Source organism: Cavia porcellus, unplaced genomic scaffold (genome assembly GCF_034190915.1).
Source record: "Cavia porcellus strain 051 isolate PalLab524CR breed Dunkin Hartley unplaced genomic scaffold, mCavPor4.1 scaffold_25, whole genome shotgun sequence".
Lineage (NCBI taxonomy): Eukaryota > Metazoa > Chordata > Mammalia > Rodentia > Caviidae > Cavia > Cavia porcellus.
In genome coordinates, this window is record NW_026947508.1 from 40,859,413 (window position 1) to 40,870,378 (window position 10,966).

Genomic DNA, 10,966 nt, shown 5'->3' on the forward strand with positions numbered 1-10,966 from the left:
AACCAGGACATAGGTAGAACTTAAAGTCAGATCTCAGAACTAAGATAGTAGGTGCTGACTCAGAGGTGACAAAGTGTCAGCATGGCCTCTTTCTACCTTGCAGTAAGGGAGACTAATGTTAGAGGCACAGCACGTCCAGTCTCCCCCACAGGGAGAGAAAAACTTCAAACATGTCTTCTCTGTCAGTCTGTCACATGTTCTGAAATTCCATATTCGTGCTTCATTTTTTTGGATCAATATATTATGTGCCCCACTGAAAATGCAAGTCACTCAGGTCAGAAAATAAGTAGACATGATTAGCTACCTTCGGACTTTCACACTTTACAATGAATTCATTTATCAGTATTTTCCCAGCCAGTAGTGTGATGGATGAGGCAATATTTAGGAAAGCCCCTGAGGGAATTCCTGTCTCATAAGGGAGTTGTGGCTCCTGGCAAGAATTGTGTAGCTTCACCTGGAAATGGAAAGGGCTATCCCTTTGGCTTGGTTTTGGCTTGGTTTTGCTGAAGACCTCATTGACAGGAGCACCTGCCAGAGGAAGAGATTATATGGCTAGATAGGAAGCCCAAGAGAGATTCAGGGATCAGGTTTGTTCCTTTGTAACAACTCTCTAACAAGAACTAATGTCTCGCAAGAACTACACCAATTCCTTCCTTTTAAAAAAAAGTGCCCTCAATGGTCTAATTACATCCCACTGGGGCCCGTCTTTTAAAGGCGCTGTCACCTCTTAATATCACCAGAGTGGGAACTAATCTTCTAACACCTGAGCCTGTGGGGAATCCACTCAAACCATACCCAGACCATAGTAACTAGGTATATTGTTTGAACTCTTAGACCAGTAGTGGTGAATCTTAGCTTTTGATGATAACAAACAGCCTGCTGTACAACCACCTACAGCTAATATTACCTTTGAACTTTTTAATTACATGATTCAATTAACCCCTGTAATGTCAGATCCAATTGGCTTGGGTTTTCTGTTGCCTGAAACCATGAAATTCCTACATTGTATTCTAATTTAAGCAAAACTTCCATAATAGAAGATCAAACAATCATCTGGGTATGGTAGAAGTGAGGAGCATAGTTTTCAAGTGGAGGACATACCTGAGATATTGTGAAGCAGCAAACACAAAGAGGATGAGAATGTCAAAGAGCACCTAATGCCAATATCTCTCAAATTCTTTAATGAAACAGAAGAGGATAAAGTACTCCCAAAGTGATTCCTGAAAACTAACATTACCCTGATTCCAAAAACAAGGCCCAACCAAAAAATAACTACAGGACATTCTCATTAACGAACATAGATGCAAATCCTCAATAAGATCCTGGAAAATAGAATGCAGCAACTCATTTTTCATCAGGTAATTTTCATCCCAGGGATGCAAGAGTGGCTCAGCACACATAAACAGGTAAGCACAATATATAAACTGAAACAAGAAGAAAAACCACATCATCATCTCAAATGATGCAGAGATACACTTTGACAAAGTCCAACATCCTTTCATGAAAAAAACCCTTGAAGAAAATAGGTATAGAGGACTTTTTCTCAATCTGACAAAAACCATTTATGACAAACCTACTGTCAACGTCATATTAAATGGGGAAAAGGTGAAAGCTTTCCCTTTAAAATTAGGAAAGAGTCAAAGATGTCCATTATCACCGCTCCTGTTCAGTGTAGTCCTTGAAACAGTAGCCAGAAGAATCAAGCAAGAAGAAACACAAAGAATATGTAAAGAAATAAATCAAGTTATTATTTGCAGATGAAATGATTCTCTACATAGATGACCTAAAAAATTCTACCAAAGACTCTTAGAAGTAATACCCAAATTCTGTAGTGCAAAAGGATACAAAACCACCATACAAAAAGCAGCAGCATCCCAAATCACCAGCAGGTGGCCCAAGGGCAGGCTGACCTGTTGGTTCTCTGTCTGGCCCACAGCTGCCGCTGGCTCGCAGGAAGGGCAGGGTGACTCCTTGGTTCTTTTCCTGCTCCACTCAGCTGCCGCTGGCAGTCCCTGTACTATTTTGATCTTTAAGCAAACACTAGTTTTCTACAAGATTTAATGGCCAGGTTTAACACTCAAGAAAGTCACTACACCTTATTGCCTTCTTTATGGCCTCTAATTTGAAAAGTTTTCCGGGAGTGATTTTCTTCTTGTGAGTTGTAACTTTTTATCATTTACTCGAAACCCGGGCAGCTAGTAACTAAAGATGAGATTAGCAACTACTAAAATAGATGCAAGTTTCTTTGCCTGTAACACATTGAAATTATCTCCATGGCTTTCTTTTTCAACAGAAGTCTTTTTTTTTTTTATTCTTGATGGCCAAACTAAAACCATTGGTTGGACACTGCAGAGAGGCACATTTTAGCTCTAAGAATCACTCTGTCAAGATGACTGGGTGTGAATAGCCAGTGAGGTAGGAATGAGGAGTCATCTGCTTCTCAGTCTCTAGCGCTACCGATAGGGTCAGCCTATCCTTTGCTCTAGAAGTACAGGTGGCTACCAAGCTTTAGCTGGTAAGTAGAGAGACTGGTATTGCTTCTAAGAAATAGACCTTGAGTTCTGGGCTTGGTTTTAGCAGGGGAAGATATGCTGCATTTCTGAGAACGCAAATGACATATTCTGCTGATTCTTTCTGACTCACAATCTGCCAACACTGTTGTACTCTAAGAAAATAGCTTCGTTATATGTGTATTATAGCAAACCTGCAAACGTGGCTTACTAAATTTTTTTTTATCCTTTTTCCCTAACTGATATGTTAAGTGACCTAATTGATATGTTGAGCAATACTCTCCTCTGTAAAGAATGGCAAGAATCTCACCTAATTGATATGTTAACCATTGTTGCCCTCTCCAAACTACAGAAGTTGTGCTAAAACAAGCTAACAAGGGTTGTTAATCACTGTTGGGCACCTCTATTCTCCACTAAAGAGCTAAGGAAAACTAGAATGGCCCATGAATTTATACTTGTTTAAAGTAACCTGCTTGTGTGCAGAGATTTGTGTATGAGTTTAACCCTTTATCCTGACCTTGACACATAACCGCCATTTACTGTTCTGTATGGCGCCTTATTGCCTCCCTCTCCCCTCACCTATCTATCTAGGCCATAAAGAATTTGGGTTTCTGGTGACCTCCTCCCGACCCAGTGATGATCTGTCAAAAATGAGCCTGCCCCAAAGTTTAACAACTGTTTAGCTTCAAAGAAATTACCAAGAAATACTATGGCCCAAACCCCAATCGGTGCTTTCCTTTTGTTCTGTATGCATCAAATGAGTTAAATGTCAGATCTTTGTAAAACTTAAGTTTCAGCTTCTTGTAACTCTTGACCCCTTTGCACCCACTAGCGAAAACAAGCTGTCCTGGGATAATTAAATTCCCCACTTTCTTCTCCAAATATTGCTGCAGATGTGCCACTCCGAGATATTGTCAGTCTGTAGGATGGGAGTAATTTGAGAAACACCAGGAACTCCCGAGATTGTCAGAGCTAAGTGGACAGTAATACAGTTTCCAGACTCGGGTCAACAAGTTTGATGGCTCTGCAGGTTTCTTTGTTTCTCCCGCCACCCTTTTCCTCCAGCCTCTTTTTAAAGTCCTCCCTTCAGTCTCTGGCACACAGTCTCTAAATTGGCTCCCGGAGACTGGTCGCCAGGCCTGGAAATAAAGCCTTTGCCACCTAAATTTTCAGTCTCTTACCTCCTTGGATTTTATACCGGGGCCCAAGTTATAACATTTGGGGGCTCGCCCTGGATGGAAGCAAGACCCCAGACTCATTTCTGAACATCTGAAAGTAAGTGCTCTGGAGGATTTGTTTGGGCCGTGGTCAATTTGTAATTTTGAGGGGACAACCTCAATTTGGGAGCGGGGACCACCCGAGGACAGAGTCAGTTGTTTGCCGGACAAATTCTGTCCATTTGTGACTCTGCCCCGGGTGGGGAACTGCTCCGTTTGGAAGGGGACGCCCTTAATTTGGGGAGTGAAACCTCCTGAGGAGAGAGCCAATTGGTTTTTGCCATTTGTGACTCTGCCCCGGGTGGGGAACCACTCTGTTGATTAATTTGTTAATTCCTCCAGATCCCAAAATTTGACTAATTTTTGAGCAAAGGCCATTTTGCTGCAGCTTGTCTCGTCTTGTATGTCTGTTTGTTTGTCCATTTGTTCTAATTGTTCTCCTTTTGGTTACCCCAAATCTAACCGAACATTCTCTCCTAGGAACCCCTTCTATGAGCCCAAAATGGACAAAGGGATTTAGATATTGGTATGCAGTGTTTTTTGTTCTTTAAAATTGTTTGCCTGTTTGGATTTGTTACTAACATAGGGGCTTGTTGCCCATTTCTTTTGCAGGATCCATATGGCTTATTAGATTCAAGGTTCATAATAAGAAAAATTATTTCCTTTAGCTCACCAAACTGTGCAAGAAGCACCCTTTCTTTGTGTCTTTAATGTTGTGGTGCCTTGTTTAATATGTAAGTCTTCAATTGATTGCTTGCAACCTCAGCATGCCTTTTAAAAGGAGTATTTTTCTTTCTGGTTAAAAAGGAAACATATGTGCACATATATGCGTATATTTACGATTTTTAAGAATCCTATCAACTTTACCAAGTGAAAACCAGGTCATACTGTAATTGAGCCAGTTAAAAGGTTATAGTTTTTTTTTAAAAAAACAGCATTTTAATGTGGTAAAAAGACATAAAATAATTAAATATGTTTTAGACCACTAGAAGGTGACTTCAAGGGTTTTGTTGAGAGTTTTAATGTTGTCTGAGAAGCAAGAGAAAAGGTAATTGACTGGTGATAGTAAAAAGGAGAGACAAAGAATGTGGTTTGTCTTCAAGTAAAAATGTCTGGCTGTGCCAGAATATGAAAAAAGATAAAACTTAGAGGTATATTGTAAGTTATAGAAAGCTCGAGATGATGTAAATTTTATTTGTCTTGCTTTATAGTACTGAAAACAACAGGTTTGACAAGGAGTAAATGTGTTCAAAATTTGGCAGTATTAGATCAGTTTTGATAGATTTATTTATAAGATTCTAAACCTTTGCTGCAAAGTGTTTCCATTGATATGAGATTATAGATGATAATAGAGATAAGATATAAGTTCTCGCATGTGCTGTGGACATCTGGGAGATTATATGGCACAATTTTGTTACCTATGAAAAAGCTTCTTTTTGTTAAGTATGTAATTTCAGTAAAATGATGGCCTGCCACATGGCACCCTGAGACAAAAGGTGGTGTGCCATCCAGATAAAGCCTGCTCTCTGATCTGGAATGCCAAAACCATGTTGTCCTTTTGTCCCAACCCGATTGGACATCCAGAGGTAAGGAGGTTTCCCTAGTATCGCCAGTTGTTCTCTTTGCAACTCAGTCGGCCCCACATGTTAGACAAAAAAAAAAAAAAAAAAATTACAAAGGTTTGAGAGTTTTGAGGAAATGCCCCTCAGCCAGTTGATAGAGATAGCACAAAAGGTCTTTTAAAACAGGGAAAAATTACCATCTACTGGGAAATTTGTCTGGTGTACTTGAGTCATAACAAACTGACTTAGAGTTAAAACTGTTGAGCAAATGGAAACAGGAGATTCCAGACGTCTGGGAAGAAGACAATCCTCCAAGGCTAGCAATTAACCAAGTTCCCCTTGTGGTGGAATTCTTACCCCAAGCATGCCCCATCTGCTTGTGGCAATACCCGATAAGCCTGCAGGCCCAGGAAGGGATTTAAAGTCCACATGCAGAGGCTAAGAGACAATGATATTCTCATTCCTTGTGTCTCTCCCTGGAACATGCCCTTGCTTCCAGTCACTGAAGCCAGGAACAAATAACTATCGCCCTGTACAGGATCTCAGAGAGGTTAATAGATGAGTTCTGAGTCTATACCCAACAGTGCCAAATCCTGAGAACACCTGGTACTCTGTTCTGGACCTGAAAGGTGCTTTCTTCACTTTGCCTCTTACTCTGGTGAGTCAACCCCTTTTTGCCCTTGAATGGACTGACCCAGATACAGGGGTAAAAGAACAGCTGACCCAGACACGTTTACCTCAGGGTTACAAGAACTCTCCCACTCTTTTTGATGAGGCATTAGCAAGAAATCTTTTAGAATTTAGGGAAAAACACCCTGAGATAGTGCTCCTCCAGTTCATGGATGACTTGTTAATAACCTGGACCCCCACAGAAGCTTGTAAGCTTGTTGAGAGACAACTGAGGAACTGTTAAGGACTTTGGGGCAATTAGGCTATAAAGTCTCAGCTAAAAGGGCCCAATTGTGCCATCAGGCTGTGACTCATCTAGGCTACAAATTGTGAAAAAAAAAGGGGATTTTGTCTAAAGAAAGTGTCCAGGCTATATTGCAGACCCCATTCCCAGAAACTAAGAAACAGGTGTGCGAATTTCTGGGAGCTGTTGGATATTCCAGGCTGTGGATTCTAAATTTTACTGAAACAGCTCACCCCCTATATGGCTCCCTTAAGGGAAAAACTCACTAAACTGGACTGATAAATGTGAACGGACCTTGCAGCAGCTCAAGTGGGCCTTGACAGAGGCCCCAGCCCTGGGACTCCCTGATGTTACCAAGCCATTCACCTTGTTCATAGATAAACTCAGGGGCATTGCCAAAGGAGTCCTAGCCCAGGACATTGGCCCTTGGAAAAGGCCAATAGCCTATCTTTCCAAAAGGCTCGATCCAGTAACAAGAGGGTGGCCTCCATGCCTAAAAATTCTGGCCGCTATGACAATGCTACTAAAAGAGGCTAAGAAACTCACTTTTGGACAGAAGATTTCTGTAGTGACCTCCCACAGTTTAGAGACTCTTATCAAAACCCCTCCCGAAAATGTGAGTGCTAGAATCTCACACAATTAGGCCCTGCTCCTAGACCCAAAATTGGTAGTTTTCAAGACTTCTTCACTTTAAACCCAGCCACCCTTATGCCTGACAATGACCTAAGAACTTTCACAAATGGAAGCAGCTTCATCCAGAATGGCAGAGGCAGATGAGTTGCTGGGGCAGCAGTGACCACCAAAAGGAGGTACTCTGGGTTAAACGGTTAGAGCCTGGCATCTCTGCCCAAAAGGCGGAGCTCATTGCTTTGACTGATATACTAAAACTAGCCACAGGAAAGAAGGTAAACATCTATACTATACTGATAGTAGCTATGCTTTTGCTACTATACATGTACACGGAGCCATCTATTAAGAGCGAGGTCTCTTAACCTCGGCCAGAGCTAAGATTTAAAAAAAAGGGGGGGGGGCTCCACATATCCTGGATTTGCTGGCAGCAGTCTGGCTGTCAGCAGATTGCTGCTATTCACCTGAGGAAACAATTTGGCAGATCAGGCCACTCAAAGAGTAGGAATCACATCAGAGGGGCCAGCTGAGAAAGTAACTGCTCTGATGCGAGTGCCCCCGACCTTGTCAGAACCAGTCTACACAAAGAAAGACTGCCCTGGTTGTTGTGAGCCATCTAACAGATTCCAGTCCCTGTGACTAAAAGACAAGTGCAAAATTTCTAGGAGCCACAGGACTGATCCAGAGTTTGGGACCCTGGCAGAGGCCTGTTGCCTACCTTTCCAAGAGACTTGGTTCTGTGGCAGCCAGATGGCCACCCTGTCTGTGGTGATTCTCTCAGTGGCCCCTTCATAAAGGAGGCTTAAAAATTGACTTTTGGACACAAACTCTTAATTGTTTCCTCCTATTCACTTGAGACTCTCTCATCAAGGCCCCAGCAGACTGATGGATGTCTAATTCCCAAGCCATACATTAATCAGGCACTATTTCTGGAAACAGCGGCTTCAAACTTGGCTACTTTGCTGCCTGAGGACGACCACTCATTGCCTCACCAAAATTGTACTGAGGTCATTGATCACCTCACTGTTGGAGTTCTTCCAGGCTTCCAGGTGCAGTGAAGGGGAGAGGTGGGTTTGAGGCTTATACATCCGCCTCCCCATCCCGGTTGCACTTGGAGAACTGCTGAGCTCCCGACGGGTGGGCGGGCCCACACTATCAGCCGAGCTCAGCCAGTTTTGCAGCCACGCCTAGCCATCAGTGTACAGAGGAGCAGCTGGGCAGATCTGGGGTGCCTGCATCAGCCTCTCCGTGTGTCTGGAGGACTGTGGGTATCTCTGCAAGCAGGGAGGGATCACAGGTTCCTGAGGCACCATGGCCTGTGGTGAGTACACTAACCCGGCTGTGCTTGAAGAACTGTGGAGCTTCCAAGGGGCAGGTGGGCGCACAGTGTCCCTGAGGACCAGCTTCTCTGGAACTGTGGAGTTCTGAGCAGGCAGAGGAGGGCCACTGGTTCTGCAGGCCCAATGGCTTGGGGTAGCATGGTGCCAGAGTCTCAGTAGCTGCAAACATAGAAGGGGATCTTCAACAGATCCTGAGAAAGCTTTCAAGTAACACTTGAAACACAGAAATATAGGAAAATGACAAAACAAAAGACCAAATTACAACCTCAAACCTCCAGCCCATCTCAAGAAACCCTAGGAGCGATGTATATAGAAGAAAATATATCCCATCCACCTCATATATCGGACACAATAGCTACTGAAATTGACAAGCAACTCCAGGAAGCTTTAAAGAAATTCAAACTCGAAATAATCTCCCAGATAAAAGAAGAAATGATAAAAGAAATGAAAGAGATTCTAAATATATCTAAAGAAATCACAGATAAAAAATTGGAGGAACTAAACAAAAAGATAGAATCCCTAGACGAGCAATATAAGAAACAAACAGAATACATAATGCAGATGCACAGAGATATACAGGAAATAAAAAACTCCACTGAAAGTTGTAAAAACTGCCTTAATGAAAGTGAAGATAGAATTTCACACCTTGAAGACAGGATTGCAGCTAGTGAACAGGAAACAAAAGATCTTTTGAAAATAACAAGGAATCAGGAAACAATAATTCAACAACTGCAAGACAATGCAAAGAAGAATAACATAAGAATGATAGGGATTAATGAAAGAGAGGAAGGCAACATGAAGGATGTCAGGAGGATATTTAGAGAAGTAATAGCTGAAAATTTCCCAAGCATGAGATCAGAAACTGACATCAGGATCAGTGAAGCATATAGAACTCCAAATAGTAATAACCAAAATGAAACTACACCCAGACATATAATAATCACCATCCCAGAAATCCAACACAAGAATAGATTATTAAAAGCTGTCAGAGAGAAAAGACAGATCACTTATAAAGGAAAACCTATCAGAATCACAGCAGACTTCTCAGCACAAACGATAAAGTCAAGAAGAGCATGGAGTGAAGTATTCCAGATCCTAAAGAAAAATGATTTCCAACCAAGACTGATATATCCTGCAAAACTATCATTCAATATAGATGGTGAAATACGATACTTCCATGACAAAGAACAGCTGAAGAACTTCATGAACACCAAACCAACCCTGCAAAAAATATTGAAAGACAGTTTAGGTACACAAAGGAAAAAACCACTAAGCAACGCAAATAATTAAAGCAAATAATAAAACAGAACAGAAAGATAAAGATGCAACAGCAGAGAGATAACATTCCTACAATTAACCAGCATTTCACAGTAATAACCATTAATGTAAATGGTCTCAATGCACCAATCAAAAGAAACAGACTAGCAGAATGGATCAAGAAACAAAATCCAATCATATGCTGTTTACAGGAAACCCATCTAACCCAGAAGGATACTCACAGACTGAAAGTCAAAGGATGGAAAACAATTCTTCATGCAGCAGGAATCCAAAAAAGGCAGGAGTAGCCATTCTGTTTGCAGACAACGTGAACTTTAAACCAACAATGACCATAAAGGACAAAGAAGGTCACTACATACTCGCAAGGGGAAAACTCCAAGAGGAAGAGATAACTATCTTAAATATATACGTACCAAACTACAGAGCACCCAGTTATATAAAACAATTATTAACAGAAATGAAAACTCAAATTATCAGTAACACAATTGTAACAGGAGACCTTAATATGCCATTGACACCAAGGGACAGATCAACCAGACAGAAAATGAGCAAAGAAATAACAGAACTGAATCACACCTGCGAACAAATGGGTTTGATAGACATATACAGAATGTTTCACCCAACAACATCAGAATACACATTCTTCTCAGCAGTACATGGATCATTTTCTAAAACAGACCATATATTAGCTCACTGTTATTTTTTTTTGTAGTTCTGTATTACGTGTACCCTTACACCGCTTTATTTTGTTTTGTGTTTTTCTCTTTTTCCTCTTAAATAAAAAAAAATTAAAAAAAAGAAATTCTGTATTACTTCTAGCCTTTTACTGTTTTACTTCGTTTAGTTTTGTTTTTCTCTTTAAATAAAAATTTTAAAAAGAAACAGGTTGACAGAATGCATCAAGAAACAGGATCCCACAATGTGCTGTATACAAGAAACATATCTGACTCTAAAGAAACTCATAAATTAAAAGTCAGAGAAAAGGAAATAGTATTCCATGCAACAGGAGGAACCCAGAAAAAAATTAGGGGTAATTATTCTGTTTTCAGACAAAGTGAACTTCAAGTCTAAAATTATTAAAAGAGATAAAGAATGCCACTAAATACTTGTAAGTGGAAAACTACAAGAAAAGAATTAACAATTATAAATATATACACACCAAACACAGGAGCACCCAATTATATAAGACAAACACTAATAGACATGAAAAACCAAGTACACAAGAACACAATTGTAATAGGAGTCTTTAACATCCCACTGTCACAAAGAGATAGATCAACTAGACAAAACATCAGCAAAGAAATAACAGAACTGAATAATACTTGTGAAGAAATAGACTTAGTGGATGTTTACAGAGTGTTCCGCCCAATTACATCAGAATATACATTCTTCTCTGCTGCACACGGGACATTCTCCAAAATAGACCATATAGTAACTGATAAAACAGTCTTAAGTAAATGCAAAGGGACTGAAATTATCCCATGCATCATATCTGAGCAGAGTGCACTAAGATTGGAAG